The sequence below is a fragment of the Nomascus leucogenys genome, chromosome X (assembly GCF_006542625.1).
Source record: "Nomascus leucogenys isolate Asia chromosome X, Asia_NLE_v1, whole genome shotgun sequence".
NCBI classification, from domain to species: domain Eukaryota; kingdom Metazoa; phylum Chordata; class Mammalia; order Primates; family Hylobatidae; genus Nomascus; species Nomascus leucogenys.
The window spans coordinates 57679367-57697370 of NC_044406.1; the positions used below are offsets into that span (position 1 = coordinate 57679367).

The 18004-nt window shown below is 36.4% G+C and overlaps 1 long non-coding RNA gene across 1 annotated transcript; it reads left to right on the forward strand.

Annotated features, from left to right (window-relative positions):
* The first annotated feature begins 1946 nt into the window (after positions 1-1946).
* Positions 1947-14717, forward strand: LOC115833273. Its single transcript, XR_004028710.1, has 3 exons — positions 1947-2048; positions 4340-4509; positions 14634-14717. It is a non-coding gene; the product is annotated as an uncharacterized LOC115833273 (long non-coding RNA).
* Positions 14718-18004: the final 3287 nt, after the last annotated feature.

Genomic DNA, 18004 nt, shown 5'->3' on the forward strand with positions numbered 1-18004 from the left:
CCATCGTGGAAATCTATCCTCAAGGAAATCACTTCTCAGTGTTTCATCTGCTATTCTACTACTCCTCAGGGATTGTTCAGGCCCTGTGACCTCCCTTCCCTATACATCAAGCTCGGGGATTTGCCCCTGCCCAGGACTGGCAAACTGACTTTACTCACATGCCCCAAGCTAGGAAACTAAAATACCTCTTGGTCTGGGTAGACACTTTCACTGCATGGGTAGAGGCCTTTCCCACAGGGTCTGAGAAGGCCACCACAGTCATTTCTTCCCTTCTGTCAGATATAATTCCTGGGTTTGGCCTTCCTACCTCTATACAGTCCAATAACAGACTGGCCTTTGTTAGTCAAATCACCCAAGCAGTTTCTCAGGCTCTTGGTTTTCAGTGGAAACTTCATACCCCCTACCATCCTCAATCTTCAGGAAAGGTAGAACTGACTAATGGTCTTTTAAAAGCACACCTCACCAAGCTCAGCCTCCAACTTAAAAAGGAGGATTCTGTCAAGGGTAGAGCCCAAAAACTCACCAACCAAGCAAGTAATTACACTAAACCCCCTTGAGCACTCTCTAATTAGATGTCCTGGGTCCTCCTAATTCTTAGTCCTTTAATACCTGTTTTTCTCCTTCTCTTATTTGGGCTTTGTGTCTTTTGTTTAGTTTCCCAATTCATACAAAACCACATCCAGGCTATCACCAATGAGTCTACACAACAAATGCTACTTCTAACAACCCCGTAATATCACCCCTTACCACAAAATCTTCCTTCAGTTTAATCTCTCCCATTGTATGTTCCCACACCACCCCTAATCCCACTCGAAGTTGCCCTGAGAAACATCGCCCGTTATCTCTCCATACCATCCCCCAAAATTGTTGCCACCCCAACACTTCACCACTATTTTGTTTTGTTTTTCTTATTAATATAAGAAGACAGGAATGTCAGGCCTCTGAGCCCAAGCTAAGCCATCATATCCCCTGTGACTTGCACGTATACATCCAGATGGCCTGTTCCTGCCTTAACTGATGACATTACCTTGTGAAATTCCTTCTCCTGGCTCAGAAGCTCCCCCACTGAGCACCTTGTGACTCCCTCCCCTGCCCGCCAGAGAACAACTGCCTTTGACTGTAATATTCCGTTACCCACTCAAATCGTATAAAATGGCCCTACGGCGATCTCGCTTCGCTGACTCTCTTTTTGGACTCAGCCCTCCTGCACCCAGCAGAAATAAACAGCCTTGTTGAAAAACAAACAAACAAACAAACAAAAAAAACATAAAACTGAATGAAGCTAATTTCACCAAAGAATATATATATTTAAGTAAGTCAAGCATTGGACTGTTACACAGCATTAGGCTACTTAATAGTCTCATTTTGGCTTTTATTAGCTTAAACTATATTGATGATTTACTATACATGAACTGTCTATCACAGCGATATATTTCTTGGTAAATATAGAATGAAAAAAAAAAAAAGCCCAAGCAGAAGAAAGGTGGTTTTCCCCATCAGGGGAAAAATGGTTTCTGGTTTGTCAGTTCTACAAAAAAGAATGGTGCTTTTTTCCAAGTGGTGGAAGTAGGCTTATTTGGCATCTTCTTTTAATAGAAGCTTGTTTCTTCTTCATGGTGGTCATCTGTCCTGAAAGATAGTCCTTTAACTTGCTTATGAATTTTAGAAAATTCTTTGGATCATGTTGTGTTTGTATATGTATTTGTTCTTTGTCATTGCTATGCCATGTTTATTTTAGTTTACCTCTCTCTTTCTGTCTGTCTAGTCAGACAATCGTGAGGATTAATTTCTGAAAAGCTAGCAAAGGCTAATATTCTTTTTTAATCCCTTTCACTACCTCTGTTTCTATAAAGATTTAACTCTGAGGGGGTTATGTAATTAACAGTCACCAATTATGCTTGTTTTTACCCTTCTACAAGGAAATAGACTAAATAGCCAAGTTGCAAGATACCACTGCTTCTTTCAAGAATGATGGGTTTCCCAGGTGATACTTGAAAGAAGAGATAATGACCACCTATCTCCTTCATCCTGGTCACACAGGAAGGTAGGTGAGTAGCAGCTCCTCTAGGATACATATCTACATTTGCACTATTATGTGACTCACTTTATCTGCTTCTTCAAAACATTGCTTCTTATTATGTTTACCTATGTGATGATAGTCAACTCACAAAAATAGCTGCTATTCAGTGATGAGTACATAATGAAAAACTTGGAAGATCAGGAAAATGCTTTCTCCCTTGAGGATCTTACAAGCTATTTAGCAGATATTTATTGAGCATCTACTGTATGTAAGGCTTAGCACAGGGCCTTAGACATGAATAACACTCACCCTGTCCTCGTGAAGCTCAGTATAGCAGAATGAAAGCTACTCAGAACTTTCTTCTTAGTGTCCTTCCTGACTGTGGAGGCAACTTGTGACCCTTTTCTTGGCTACCCACAAAGATATTGTTATTGCATCTATAAATCATTAAAACTGTAGAATCAGAAGGGGACTTCTCCGGAGCAGATATAGGTACACAAGACTGACTCTTTCATCATGATAGTTGTGGCAACAAGGAGCTGCAAATAACGTTTGCTAGTATGGCCAGCTCAAATCTCAGTACTTCATGGGAACAGATTTTTCCACAGGTTAATAATACAAAATTGGGCAGTAACCCTAAGATCCCTACAATATCAACTCTAGAAAAGCACCTCACTCTTGAACATGTCACACATCTAATAGAGAGTTATGAGTATATTTACATAAAGCTACATACCATTTTTTTGAAATCTGCTTATGTATAAATGAACTGTGGAATATACTTTCTAATAATTTCAGATTAAATAAGATTTCCAGTTTCTTCTCGATTTTAACTGATTTTTTTTTACCTATCCAGTAACCTTGACTCAGATGTTTTATTCACACAGTAAACAAATTTTTAAGGCATTCTTAATTTCAAACATTCCCATTCATTATCTTTCTAAACCTTCAGAATATCCCAAAACTTCTAAGTTTTTTCTTTTGTTTTATCTATTTATTTTCTTGACACACCCTTAGGAGGTCCTAATGTCGTGTGTCCTGAAATTCTGTTTTTTTGATATCTAAGTTACTCCTGGATTGCATCCAGCACCAAGAAACAACACAAAACCCTCATGTGTCAGAATTTATGGCCTGATTTGGAGTTTGGAAAACACAGTCACTCTACTACTAAAAGTAATCTTTAAGGAATGGAAAAATTCCCAAAGCTGGGTAGTGGGAAGAATAATACCCCGTCTCTACTAAAAATACAAAAAATTAGCCAGGCGTGGTGGCGGGCGCCTGTAGTCCCAGCTACTCGGAGAGGCTGAGGCAGGAGAATGGCGTGAACCCGGGAGGCGGAGCTTGCAGTGAGCCGAGATTGCACCACTGCACTCCAGCCTGGGGGACAGAGCGAGACTCCGTCTCAAAAAAAAAAAATAAAATAAATAAATAAATAAATAAAATAATAAGACCCTCCACAAACCTTTGTTAGGCCACACTTTGCTTCTGGACCATAGTTTAATGATCTGACTCCTAGATAGAAAACATTTTTTGAACCACCTAAAATTATAAAATGTCAAGTGGTTATTAGTGTAATGATTAACATTTTAATTTTAATGTTCTCAAAATGACTTATTTTTTTATTTTGGAGTGAGGTAGAAAGGGATGGCTATTCTTATTCAAGTGTTTTTCTGTTTGTATGTTTCTGTCAAGTTTGTAAACTGCACATATGTCTTTTCATTTAATTGGATCAGAAAATTCTCCTCATGGTGAAAATGTGATGTATTTCAAGTAGTTAGGAATTCATGTTTATTCTAAATTGTGGTCTTTTAAGATTTATGATCTTATCTTGTTTTGCCTAAAAGGTCAAAAAGAGGAAGTAGTCATACCTAATCTGTAAATCATAGATAGGATATATATAAAAACATTTTGCTACTTAATAAAATTTAGGTAATAGTTATTAAATTCACTGTTCATCCGTGGTTCTATTTTTAAAAAATGGTATTATTTGTAATTTATGTAAATATAATTCAAAATTATACATATAACTCAGCTATTATTCTTTTAGGCTGAATCTTACTCACAGTCACAAAATAAGTTTTCTTAGGCTTGTGGAATATTCTCAGGGTCAATATGTATAAAAGACTAAAAAAGTCCTACATCTTGGATTAGCACAACCATTGAAAAATTAGCACAGTTATCTCAGCATTTGAGATCCAAATATCTTTCTGCCCTAATTATAATACTGAACTTGAAATGGGTAAAAGGTGTTTCAGTCTTCGATTTATCAAGTTCTCATCATAGGTTTGCCTTCTGCTCATTGAATCTATTTTACCCAAGGCTATGGACTCCTTTTGGCATTTCTGCCTCAGCAACAGAGGATAAAAGCCATGTTGTGATGGATAAGTCACAAAAGTAAAAAATACAGACGTGGACTACAGGCCTTCAAAGAAGAATTGAGCATGCTGAGGATCGATGCCAGACATTGGACATTTTTGAGGTGTTAAGAGGTAGGTACTTCAGTGGTTGTTGTTGTTGTTGTTGTGTGTGTGTGTGTGTGTTTGAAAGAGTAAACTATAGTGAGACAATCTGTGTAATATGAAAAGTTAAGGCATTTTATTTATAAGAAAGTGAAGCTTTCTTCCAGAAAGATTGAGGCATCAAAGCAGTGGTGAAAATCTGAACAATACAGCTAAAAAAATTATCTTCTTAGGTTGAAAATATGTAGGCTTTTGGAATTAACAGGAAATCATCATAGGAAGGGGTGAGAGGAAAGGGAATATCACTTATGGAACTTTACAAATCAAGTACCAAGAGCTTCACATGTGTTATCACATTTAATCCTCATAGCAATCCTATGATGTAGGTATTATCATCTCCATTTCACAAATTAAAAAACTATCTTAAGCAAGTTATTTGACTGCCTAAGATCATATAGCTATTAAGTTTAGGGTTTGTTTTATATCCAGATCTCTCTGACTTCTAACACTGTGCTTAGAAAGATCTAAATATCTAAGAGAAAACTGTGACTGTATCATTTCATGCTTTTCTTATGAAGAATTCTACCTTTACTTCATTGTGCCCCTACTTTATTTAGTTTTTGGAGGAAAGTTTTTCACGTGGTATATTCAGAAAATACTTCACAACCACAATGTATGGAACTTTAAAAAAATTGCACTAGAGAAAGAAGCAACCATTCTCAGGAATAAAGCATCTATGGTTCTTTTTTTTTAATTTTTCCTTCTGCATTTTTCCATATATTATTAATACGTAAGTGAGAACCAAAATTTCCAGAATAAGTGTATCCTTTGTAAGTGTAGAATCGAGCCCTTCCAACTTTTGAGATCTGTTTGTTTAGCTAAATCAGCAATGCAAGGTTAATTCTGACTGATTCTAGACTTGTGTTCCATACTTTAGGACACTTGTTCAGTCTAAGCAATTTAAGCCTCTTCTTATAATTTAGGAGTATTTAGGTAGTTGGCCAGGCATGGTGGCTGTCTGGGCATGGCGGCTCATGCCTGCAATCCCAGCACTTTGGGAGGCCAAAGCGAGAGGATCACTTGAGCTCAGGAGTTCGAGACCAGCCTGAGCAACATAGTGAGACCTCGTCTGTATTGAAAAAAAAAAAAAAAAAAAAAAACAAAAAAAAAACAGAGGAAGAAAAAAAGTCTTCACATAGTTTCGAAGAAAGGTTAAGATATAAGTCTGTTTTTGTTTAGTTACAATCTTTAGAACTTCTTCCACATGGCATTTATTAAATTGTAGTCGCATCTTTAGTAATATTTTTCAGAATTCATTAAGTATGGCAAAATCATAGGCCATTATGGTATAGTGGAAAGATCCCTTCATTTGCGGTTAGAGAATCTAGGTTGAACTCTTAGCTCTCTTGTTTACTGTGTAAAGTTTGGCAATTAATTTACTCTCTCAGAGTCTCAGTTTTCTCATCTGTAATGTGAGAACAATCCTTACCTCATGTATTTGTTGTGAAAATAACTTAAAATAAAAAATATGAAAGAACTTTGTAGGCAATAACATTCTATCATAATGTGAGGAGAAATGGAATAAAATGAACACTATAGGAATATTTACCATATGCTAGTCACTAACTTATTTTCTATTTGTTGCTCCAGCAAGACCAATATCTATATATCCCTAAGGAAAAAATAACATGACCTCCAGCCTTGGGTCACATTTTCTGGTTTTCCTACCTATTGTCCCAGTAGCCATGCAATAGTTTACAATCTACTGGCAGGAAGGTAAAATGTATGAAAGAATTGCCTTCTAGGTCATTCTGTTTGTGAAAAGTAATCTCCCACCAAGGAGAAGCCTTCTTAACAGTTCATATTAAAATCTTGGCTCAAAGCAGTGAATGAAAAGTTAGAGATGAACAGTAGTTTCATAACACAGCCCAACAGGACCATTTAGGTAAGACATTGTAGTAGAGTAGGAAATACATTGAATGGGAAGAAAGGGGACCAGAGTTCCAATCCTGATTTTACCACTGTCTAATTGTATAACCTAAAAAAAGTTTATTTTTCCTCTTGGTCTCACTGTCCCCTTTTATACAGTAATGTGGGATGGACTAGATTATCTCTAAGGTCTATTCCAACATTGATATTCTAATATCCTATTCTTAATTTTAATAGAAAGATTTAAATTATATATTTAATTTTTAGGATGCTATTTTGTGCCTCAAAAGGAAAAAGAAAAAAATGCACAAATTATTTCTCTGTTGTGAATTATAATACACATTCACTTACATTAATAGCTTTATTGGAGGTAGAATTAGCATAATCCTTTACATTTTCAAAGTATTTTAAAGCCCCAGCATCTCATTTGAGTCTCATAATAATGACAATATTTTATTATTTATCTTTACATACTAAATTAAGTACTTGAGCCTCAAGGAGGTTAAAGGTCTGTACAAAGTCACATAGCCAGTACATGATGGATCCAGAAATCCAACTGTGGTCTATTTCTAAGCCCAGTTTTTTTTTTCCACTACCACAAGCTGTACATTATTTTATCCAGGCTTAGAATAAATGGAACTCATCTGGAAAATGAATTAAAAAGGAAAGAGTCACTGTTATTTGTGTACGCTAAAAGTATGAACAGGTAAGAATACTTAAGAATAAGGACAATGTTTTATATTCTTTTAAAAAATTCTTCAGACTTGAGACTGAAGCTCTGAACAAGATGCAAGCAAATGTACAAATAAAATATTAATGCATCTTTCAGAGTGCTAGACATTATGAAAGATTAAAGAAACAGTATTTGTAAAGCACTTTAATATCATTTGAAGAAAGTGGTTATTTAAATATAATATTTGGAGCCATCTTGGCTCCACCCCCAATAGGAACGCTTTTATACTGTTGGTGGGACTGTAATCTAGTTCAACCATTGTGGAAGACCGTGTGGTGAGTCCTCAAGGATCTAGAACTGGAAATACCATTTGACCCAGCCATCCCATTACTGGGTATATACCCAAAGGATTATAAATCATGCTGCTATAAAGACACATGCACATGTATGTTTATTGTGGCACTATTCACAATAGCAAAGACTTGGAACCAACCCAATGTCCATCAACGATAGACTGGGTTAAGAAAATGTGGCATATATACACCATGGAATACTATGCAGCCATAAAAAATGATGAGTTCATGTCCTTTGTAGGGACATGGATGAAGATGGAAACCATCATTTTGAGTAATCCATTTCAGGGACAGAAAACCAAACACCGCATGTTCTCACTCATAGGTGGGAATTGAACAATGAGAACACTTGGACACAGGAAGGGGAATATCACACACTGGGGCCTGTCATAGGGTGGGGGGAGGGGGAGGGATAGCATTTGGAGATATACCTAATGTAAATGATGAGTTAATGGGTGCAGCCCACCAATATGGCACAAGTATACATATCTAACAAATCTGCATGTTGTGCACAGGTACCCTAGAACTTAAAGTATAATAAAAAAAAAAAAGAAAGGACAGGAGTTGCTATACTTGAAATCAGATTGATTTCAAGACAAAACCTATAGGAAGAGGCAATGACCATAATTGTATAACTATAAAGTGGTCAATTCAGCAGGAGATATAGCAATTGTAAATTTATATGCACTTAACTCTTGATCACCCAGATATATAAACCACATATTCTTAGAGAATAAGAAAGAGATACAATAATGCCTGGAGACTTCAAACTGCCTCCCCTCCACCTTCAGCATGGGATGTATCTTCTAGACCATTAAAAATATATCAACAAACACCAGACATAATCTGCACTATGGATCAAACGTAAGAGATGTTTACAGAACATTTCATTCAACAGCTGCAGAATACACATTATTTTCCTCAGCACATGGATCATTCTCAAAGATAGACCATATGTTAGGTCAAGAAGCAAGTCTTAAAGTATTCAACAAAATAGAAATAATATCAAGCATCTTCTCTGGCAAAACAGAGTAAAACTAGGAATCAATAATAACAATAATTTTAAAATGTTGTTGCTGTTGTATCATCGATGCAAAGAGACCAACAATAAAACTGTAATACAAGAAAATTCACAGAATATTATACACTGGGACAGACTGAGACATTTAGTTAATGGCAAGAACACAGTAAATACAAGCACCTGAAGATGTGCAAGTCAAGTAAAATGATATATGGATTACACAGTGAATTTTCTAAGCCCATCTGAGGACTTTGTACCTTTTCAAAAATATCCTATATACCCCTCCAATTTACAGAATATCTGTCTTATCTGCTTACTTCATGGCTTTTTCAATATAAAAAGTTTACAATATCTATTTATACCTTATTTCCCTTTTTATTTAATATACTGTGGGAAAAAAGATGGAGACAAATATAATTTTCTGACTTATAAAAAATTAAGTTATTACAGGCACATTTACTGTTTCATTCTAGAAACATCCCAGTTTCACAGGTTGATTATTCAGCAGCTGTGTGGTTTTTTAAAACATTCTTTGATTTTGAGAAAACTAAGATATCTCTTTTGCGGCAGATTTTGATTCATAATAATGGTGTGATTATGTGAATTACAGTGAATTATACTGTGAAAATTCATGCAATGATGTCAGGTCTCTGGTTGACTGAGGCTGTGAGCCAGTGGGGGATATGGGGCCCAACAGGGTGGAGGGCAATTGTTTGCTCGTCCCTTGGGCCTGGAGAAACTGGGTTCTAGGTATGGGGCTAGTAGAGAACAAGGTTGTTGCTCCATGGACACTGAGTCCTGCAGTGATAATCCTTTCAATTGATGCTGAAAAAGCATTTGATAAAATTCAACATCATTTCTTTTTTAATTTACTTTTAAGTTCTGGGATACATGTGCTTAACCTGCAGGTTTGTTACATAGGTATACATGTGCCATGGTGGTTTGCTGCACTTTTCAACCATCATCTAGGTTTTAAGCATGGTGTGCATTAGGTATTTGTCCTAATGCTCTCCATCCCCTTGCCCCACAACCCCCAAAAGGCCCTAGTGTGTAATGTTCCCCTCCCTGTGTCCATGTGTTCTCATTGTTCAACTTCCACTTATGAGTGAGAACATGCAGTGTTTGGTTTTGTTTTCAGTCTCATCCATATGCCTGCAATGGATATGAACTCATCCTTTTTATGGCTGCATAATATTTCATGGTGTATAAGTACAACATATGCAATAAACATATGTGTACATGTGTCTTGATAGTAGAATGATTTATAATTCTTTAGGTATATACCCAGTAATGGGATTGCTGGGTCACATGGTATTTCTGGTTCTAGATGCTTGAGGAATCACCACAGTGTTTAACACAATGGTTGAACTAATTTACACTACCACCAAAAGTGTAAAAGCATTCTGATTTCTCTGCATCCTCTCCAGCATCTATTGTTTCCAGACTTTTTAATAATCTCTATTCTAACTAGTGTGAGATGGTGTTTCATTGTGGTTTTGATTTGCATTTCTCTAATGACCAGTGATGATGAGCTTTTTTTCATATGCTTGTTGGCTACATAAATGTCTTCTTTTGAGAAGTGTCTGTCCATATCCTTCACCCAATTTTTGATGAGGTTGTTTGTTTTTTTTTTCTTGTAAATTTGTTTAAGTTCCTTGTCAATTCTGGATATTAGACCTTTGTCAGATTGATAGATTGCAAAAATTTTCTCCCATTCTGTAGGTTGCCTGTTCACTCTAAGATAGTTTCTTCTGCTGTGCAGAAGCTCTTTAATTTAATTAGATCCCATTTGACAATTTTGGCTTTTGTTGCCATTGCTTTCGGTGTTTTAGCCATGAAGACTTTGCCCATGCCTATGTCTTGAATGGTATTGCCTAGGCTTTCTTCTAAGGTTTTTATGGTTTTAGGTTTTACATTTAACTCTTTAATCCATCTTGAGTTAATTTTTGTATTATGTGTAAGGAAGGGTTCCAGTTTCTGTTTTCTGCATACGTCTAGCCAGTTTTCCCAACATCATTTATTAAATAGCGAATCCTTTCCCCTTTGCTTGTTTTTGTCAGGTTTGTCGAAGATCAGATGGTTGTAGATGTGTGGTGTTATTTCTGAGGCCTGTGTTCAGTTCCATTGGTCTACATATCTGATTTGGTACCAGTATCATGCTGTTTTGTTTACTGTAGCCTTGTAGCATAGTTTGAAGTCAGGTAGCCTAATGCCTCTAGCTTTGTTCTTTTTACTTAAGATTGTCTTGGCTACACAGGCTCTTTTTTGGTTCCATATTAAATTTAAAGTAGTCTTTTCTAGTTCTGTGAGGAAAGTCAATGGTAGCTTGATGGAAATAGAATTGAATCTGTAAATTACTTTGGACAGTATAGCCATTTTCATGATATTGATTCTTCCTATCCATAAGTATGAAATGTTTTTCCATTGTGTCCTCTCTTATTTCCTTGGGCAGTGGCTTGTAGTTCCCCTTGAAGAGGTCCTTCAGGTCCCTTCTAAGTTGTTAAGTTGTGTTTCTAGGTATTTTTTTCTTGTTGTAGTAATTGTGAATGGGAGTTCAATTATGACTTGGTTCTCTCTCTATTATTGGTGTATAGGAATGCTTGTGATTTTTGCACAAGCAAAAATGATTTTCTATCCTGTGACTTTGCTGAAGTTGCTTATCAACTTAAGGAGTTTTTGGGCTGAGATGATGAGGTTTTCTAAATATAAAATCATGTTGTCTGCAAACAGAGACAATTTGACTTCCTCTCTTCCCGTTTGAATACCCTTTATTTCTTTCTCTTGCCTGATTGCCCTGGCCAGAACTTCCAATACTATGTTGAATAGGAGTGGTGAGAGAGGGCATCCTTGTTTGTGCCAGTTTTCAAAGGGAATTCTTCCAGCTTTTGCCCATTCAGTGTGATATGGGCTGTGGGTTTGTCATAAATAGCTCTTATTATTTTGAGATATGTTCCATCAGTGCCTAGTTTATTGAGAGTTTTTAGCATGAAGTGCTGTTGAATTTTGTCAAAGGCCTTTTCTGCATCTATTGAGATAATCATGTGGTTTTTGTCATTGGCTTTGTTTATGTGATGGAGTACATTTATTGATTTGCGTATGTTGGACCAGCCTTGCATCTCAGGGATGAAGCCAACTTGATTTGCTGCTGAATTTGGTTTGCCAGAATTTTATTGAGAATTTTCGCATCGATGTTCATCAGGGATATTGGCCTGAAATTTTCTTTTTTTGTTGTGTCTTTGCCAGGTTTTGGAATCAGGATGATGCTGGCCTCATAAATTGAATTAGGGAGAAGTCCCTTTTTTTCTATTGTTTGTAATAGTTTCAGAAGAAATGGTACCAGCTCCTCTTTGTACCTCTGGTAGAGTTTGGCTGTGAATCTGTCTGGTCCTGGCCTTTCTTTTGGTTGGTAGGCTGTTAAATCCTGCCCCAATTTTAGAACTTGTTATTGGTCTATTCAGGGATGCGACTTCTCTCGGGTTTAGTATTGGGAGGGTGTATGTGTCCAGGAATTTATTGATTTCTTCTAGGTTTCCTAGTTTATTTGTGTAGAGTTGTTTATAATATTCTCTGATGGTAGGTTGTATTTCTGTGGGATCAGTGGTGCTATCCCCTTTATCATTTTTATTGGGTCGATTTGATTCTTCTCTCTTTTCTTCTTTATTAGTCTGGCTAGTGGTCTATCTACTTTGTTAATCTTTTCAAAAAACCACCTCCTAGATTCATGGATTTTTGAAGTGTTTTTCGTGTCTCTATCTTCTTCAGTTCCACTCTGATCTTAGTTATTTCTTGTCTTCTGCTAGCTTTGGAATTTGTTTGCTCTTGCTTCTCAATTATTTTAACTGTGATGTCAGGGTGTTGATTTTAGATCTTTTCTGATTTCTGATGTGGGCATTTAGTGCTATAAATTTTCCTCTAAATGCTGCTTAACTGTGTTCCAGAGATTCTGGTACATTGTGTCTTCATTCTCATTGGTTTCAAATAACTTATTTATTTCTGCCTTAATTTCTTTATTTACCCAGTAGTCATTCAGAATCAGGTTGTTCAGTTTCTATATAGTTGTGTGGTTTTGAGTGAGTTTCTTAATCCTAAGCTCTAATTTGATTGCACTGTGGTCTGAGAGACCGTTTGTTATAATTTCCGGTTTTTTGTTTTTGTCTTTTTTTTTTCACATTTGCTGAGAAGTGTTTTACTTCCAATTATATGGTTGATTTTAGAGTAAGTGCTATATGGTGCTGAGAAGAATGTATATTCTGTTGATTTGGGGTGGAGAGTTCTGTAGATGTCTATTAGGTCCACTTGGTCCAGAGCTGAGTTCAAGTCCTGAATATTCTTGTTAATAATCTATCTCATTGATCTGTCTAATATTGACAGTGGGGTGTTAAAGTCTCCCACTATTATTATGTTGGAGTTTAAGCCCCTTTGTAGGTCTCTAAGAACTTGTTTTATGAATCTAGGTGCTTCTGTATTGGGTGCATATATATTTAGGATAGTTAGTTCTTCTTGTTGCATTGATCGCTTTACCATTATGTAATGCCTTTCTTTGTCTTTTTTGACCTTTGTTGGTTTAAAGTCTGCTTTATCAGAGACTAGGATTGCAACATCAGCTTTTTTTGCTTTTCACTTCCTTGGAAAATATTCCTCCATTCCTTTATTTTGAGCCTGTATGTGTCTTTGCACGTGAGATGGGTCTCCTGAATACTGCACATTGATGGGTCTTGACTCTTTATCCAACTTGCCAGTCTGTGTCTTTTAATTTGGGCATTTAGCCCATTTACATTTAACGTTAATATTGTTATATGTGAATTTGATCCTGTCATCATGATGCTAGCTGATTATTTTGCACATTAGTTGATTCAGTTTCTTCATGGAGTCACTGGTCTTTATATTTTGGTGTGTTTTTGCAGTGGCTGGTACCGGTTTTCTTTCCCATATTTAGTGCTTCCTTCAGGAGTTCTTGTAAGGCAAGCCTGGTGGTACAGAATCCCTCAGCATTTGCTTGTCTGTAAACAATTTTATTTCTTCTTCATTTATGAAACTTAGTTTAGCTGGATATGAAATTTTGGGTTGAAAATTCTTTTCTTTAAAAATATTGAATATTGGGCCCCACTGTATTCTGGATTGTAGGGTTTCTGCAGAGAGGTCCATTGAATTCAACATCATTTCATAATAGAATAACACCCTCAAAAAGCTAGGTATACAAGAAACATATCTCAATATGATAAAGGGCATATACAATAGACCCATAGCTAGTATTATACTGAATGGGGAAAACCTGAAAGCCTTTCTTCTAAGATCAGGAATATAACAAGGATGCTCACTTTCACCACTGTTATTCAACATAGTACTAGAATTCCAAGCTAGACCAATCAGACAAGAGAAAGAAATGAAGAACATCCAAATTAAAATGAAAGAAGTCAAACTATTGTTGTTTGCAGATGATATCATTTTATACTTCACAAAACCCAGAGACTTTACCAAAAATCTATTACAGCTGATAAATTCAATAAATTTGTAAGATACAAATTTAACATTAAAAATCAGTAGCATTTCTATATGCCCACATAGAATATTCTGAAAAAGAAATCATGAAAGTAATCCCATTTACAATAGCTATAAATAAAATAAAATACATAGAATTAATTAACTTAACCAAAGAAGTGAAATTTTTTTTAAAATTAAACATGGATTCAAGAAATTAAAAAGAACACCAAAATATGGAAAGGTATTCTCTGTTTGTGGATAGGAAGAATCCATATTTTTAAAATGTCCATTCTACCCAAAGCAATCTATAGATTTAATGCAATCCCTATCCAAATACCATTGATACTTTTTACAGAAATAGAAAAACAATTCTAAATTTTATGGGGAACCATAACAGACCCAGAATATCCAAAGCTATCCAGAGCAAAAAGAACAAAACTGGAGTAATCACATTACCTTATTTCAAATTATACTACAGAACTATAGTGATTTGGTTTGGCTGTGTCCCCACACAAATCTTGTTTCGAATTGTAATCCCCATGTGTCAGGGAAGGGACCTGGTGGGAAGTAATTAAATCATTGGGGTGGATTTCCCCCATGCAGTTCTCATGATAGTGAGTGAGTTCTTATGAGATCTGATGGCTTAAAAGTGTGACACTTACACCCTCACTCTCTCTCCTGTCCTGCCATTGTGAAGATGTGCATGCTTCCAACATTGTGAAGATGCGTGTGCTTTCCAGTCACCTTCCACCATGATTGTAAGTTTTCTGAGGCTGCCCAGTCATGCTTCCTGTTAAGCCTGCAGAACTGTGAGTCAACTTAACCTTTTTTCTTTGTAAATTACCCACTTTTAAGTTAGTTCTTTATAGCAGCATGAAAATGTACTAATACTTATAGTAACCAAAATACATGGTACTGGCACAAAAACACATAAATAGGCCAGCGGAACAGAATAGAGAACTCAGAGATAAGTCTGTTCACCTGCAGTGGACTCATTTTTGACAAAGGTGCCAAGAACACACTTTAGGGAAAGAACTGTCTCTTCAGTAAGTGGTGCTAAGAAAACCATATATACGTATGCAGAAGAATGAAACTAGATCCTGGTCTCTCACCATATACAAAAGTCAAATCCAAACATATTAAAGACGCAAATATAAGACCTCAAATTGTGAAACTACTAAAAGCAAACACTGGAGAAATTCATCAGGACATTGGACTGGGTGAAGATTTCTTGAGTAATACACTATTAAGTGCTATTTATTGCACTGGCAACCAACACAAAAATGGACAAATGCAATCACAAGTTTTGCACAGCAAAGAAAACAATCAACAAAATGCACAGACAACTTACAGAATTAGAGAAAATATTTTCAAACTATTCATATGACAATGGATTAGTAATCAGAAATCATAGGAGCTAAAACAACTCTATAGGAAAGGAAAAATATAAGCAGATTTTAAAATGGGTGAAAGTCCTGAATAGGCATTTCTCAAAAGAGGACATACGCATGGAAAACAGCTGTATGATAAGGTGCTCAATATCATTGATCATCTGAGAAATGCACATCAAAACTGCAATAAAATATTATCTCACCTCAATTAAAATGACTTTTATTCAAAAGACAGGCAATAACAAATGCTGGCGAGAATGTGGAGAAAAAAGAAACCTCATACAGTGTTGGTGGTAATGTAAATTAGTACAACCACTATGAAAAACAATTTAGAAGTTCCTCAAAAAAAGAAAAATAGAACTACCATATGTTCCAGCAATCCCACTGTTAGATATATACCCAAAAGAAAGTAAATCAGTATATCAAAAATATATCTGCACTCCCATGTTTATTGTAGCCCTATGCACAATAGCCAAGATTTGGAAGCAACCAAAGTGTTGAACAGATGACTGGGAAAGACAATGTAATACATGTAAACAATGGAGTACTACTCAGCCATAAAAGTAGAATGAAATTCTGTAATTTGCAACAACATGGATGGAACTGGGGGTCATTATGTTAAGTAAAATAAGCCAGGCAGAAAGACAAATATCCCATTTTCTCACTTATTTGTGGGATCTAAAAATAAAAACAACAGAACCCATGGGAATAGAGAGTAGAAGAGTAGGTACAAGAGGCTGGGAATGGTAGTCGGGGGATAGGGAAAATGGGGATGGTTAGCAGGTACAAAAAAAATAGAAAGAATAAATGACACCTAGTATTTGCTAGGACAACAGGGTGACTATACTAAAAAGTGAACAATATTTTAAAATAAAAAATATTTAAAATAAAAAATACCAAAGCATCAATCGATGTTATCAATGCTGTTATTGTTATTTTGCCAAAGTATGAACGTGGGAATATATGTTATATATGCCCATAGAGCTGGCTGTGAGAAACTGGTTTACGGATAGACAACTCAGAGAATTTTAGAAATCAGAGAATTTTAAAATTTCAGAGTAGGAAATAAACTCAAAGGTCATCAGATCTATGCCTCATCTGGTGCTTGTAAAAAGACTCTGGAATCTCTTGAGGGAACTTATCTATATCTTCTTATTGTTATTCTCTTCCCAAGTTCTGTTATTTTTAGACAATAATGCTACAGATTTTTTATCAGTCCAACAAATTGTATTGAATTCACCTTTTTTATGCTTGTAAAGATTTTAATAATGTTGATTGAAATCAAAGTGTTATAATTATTTCAATGCAGAATCTTCAAAAAATTTGCAAGGGGAAGACGGGAAAGCAGTCTGCTTAGTTCTTTTACTCATTGTTACTGAATTATACTTCTAAAAGTGAAGTCCACAGTCATTTTATTCCTAAATAAAAGCCCTGACTCTTTGGGGAGATGTTCTAACACAAAGCACAGAAAATGAAAAGAAGATTCAACAGCTTCATTTTTCAATTTACTTAATCTGGATAATAATCTCTACCTAGGTGATAATTCATCTCAGGGAAGAATTTACCACTATTTTGGATCAGATTGTACTTCATAGTAGGTAATCATTTCAAGGCAGTACTCAGTGTAGGTGTTTAATCCAAAGGTAATGTTAGTTATTTTTCTGCAGCTGCAAACATATTTTCCAAGGAAACAACAATATTACAAAATGCATTTTCAGAGAGGACCAAGATGGCAGAATAGAAGGCTCCACCAATCGTCACCCTCGCAAGGACACCAATTTAATTACTGTCTACAGAGGAAAAAAAAAAAACCTTCATTAGAACCAAAAATCAGGTGAGCCCTCATAATACCTGGTTTTAACTCTATACTGCTGAAAGACGCACTGAAAATATAGAAAAAACATTCCTGAATCTCGAATGCCACTCCTTCCCCACCCTTGGCAGCAGCATTGTGGTACAGAGAGCTTCTTTGGATGCTGGAGGAAGGTGAGCACAGCAATTGTGAGGCATTAATCTCAGTGCTATCCTTTTAGAGCAGAGAGGAAAACCAGACCAAACTTACCTGATGCATGTTGAGCTAATGGAGGGAGCATTTAAAGAAACCTTAGCCAGAGGGGAGTCACCTAGCCTAGTGGCCTGAACTTGAGTTCCCTCACACATTGCTACTGGGGGACAAAGTGCTCTGTATCTCTAAGTAAACCTGAAAAGCATTCTAGGTCATTAGGACTGCAACTCTTAGGCAAGTCCTAGGGCTAAACTGAGCCCAGAGACGGTGGACTGGGAGGCCACATGATCTACCGAAACACCAGCCAGCACAGTTAAGGGAGTTCTGAAATCACCACATTTCTAACCCCAGGCTGCACAGCTTGAGGATCCAAAACAGATCCCTTCCTTCTGCTTTAGGAGAGTAATGGGAAATGTGAGGAGGACTTTGCCTTGTGTCTTAGATACCACCTCAGCCACAGCAGGATAGGGCAATGACCAGAGTTGTGAGGCCCCCATTTCAGGCTCTAGTTTCCTGATGACATCTCAAGACATGCCCTGAGCCAGAAAGGAACCCACTGCATTGAAGGGAAGGAGCCAGTCTTGGCAGCACTCATCACCTGATAACTGAAGAGGCCTTGGACCCTGAGCTACATCAAGGGCCTTGAGCAAGCCTCTGAAATTGCTGGCTTCA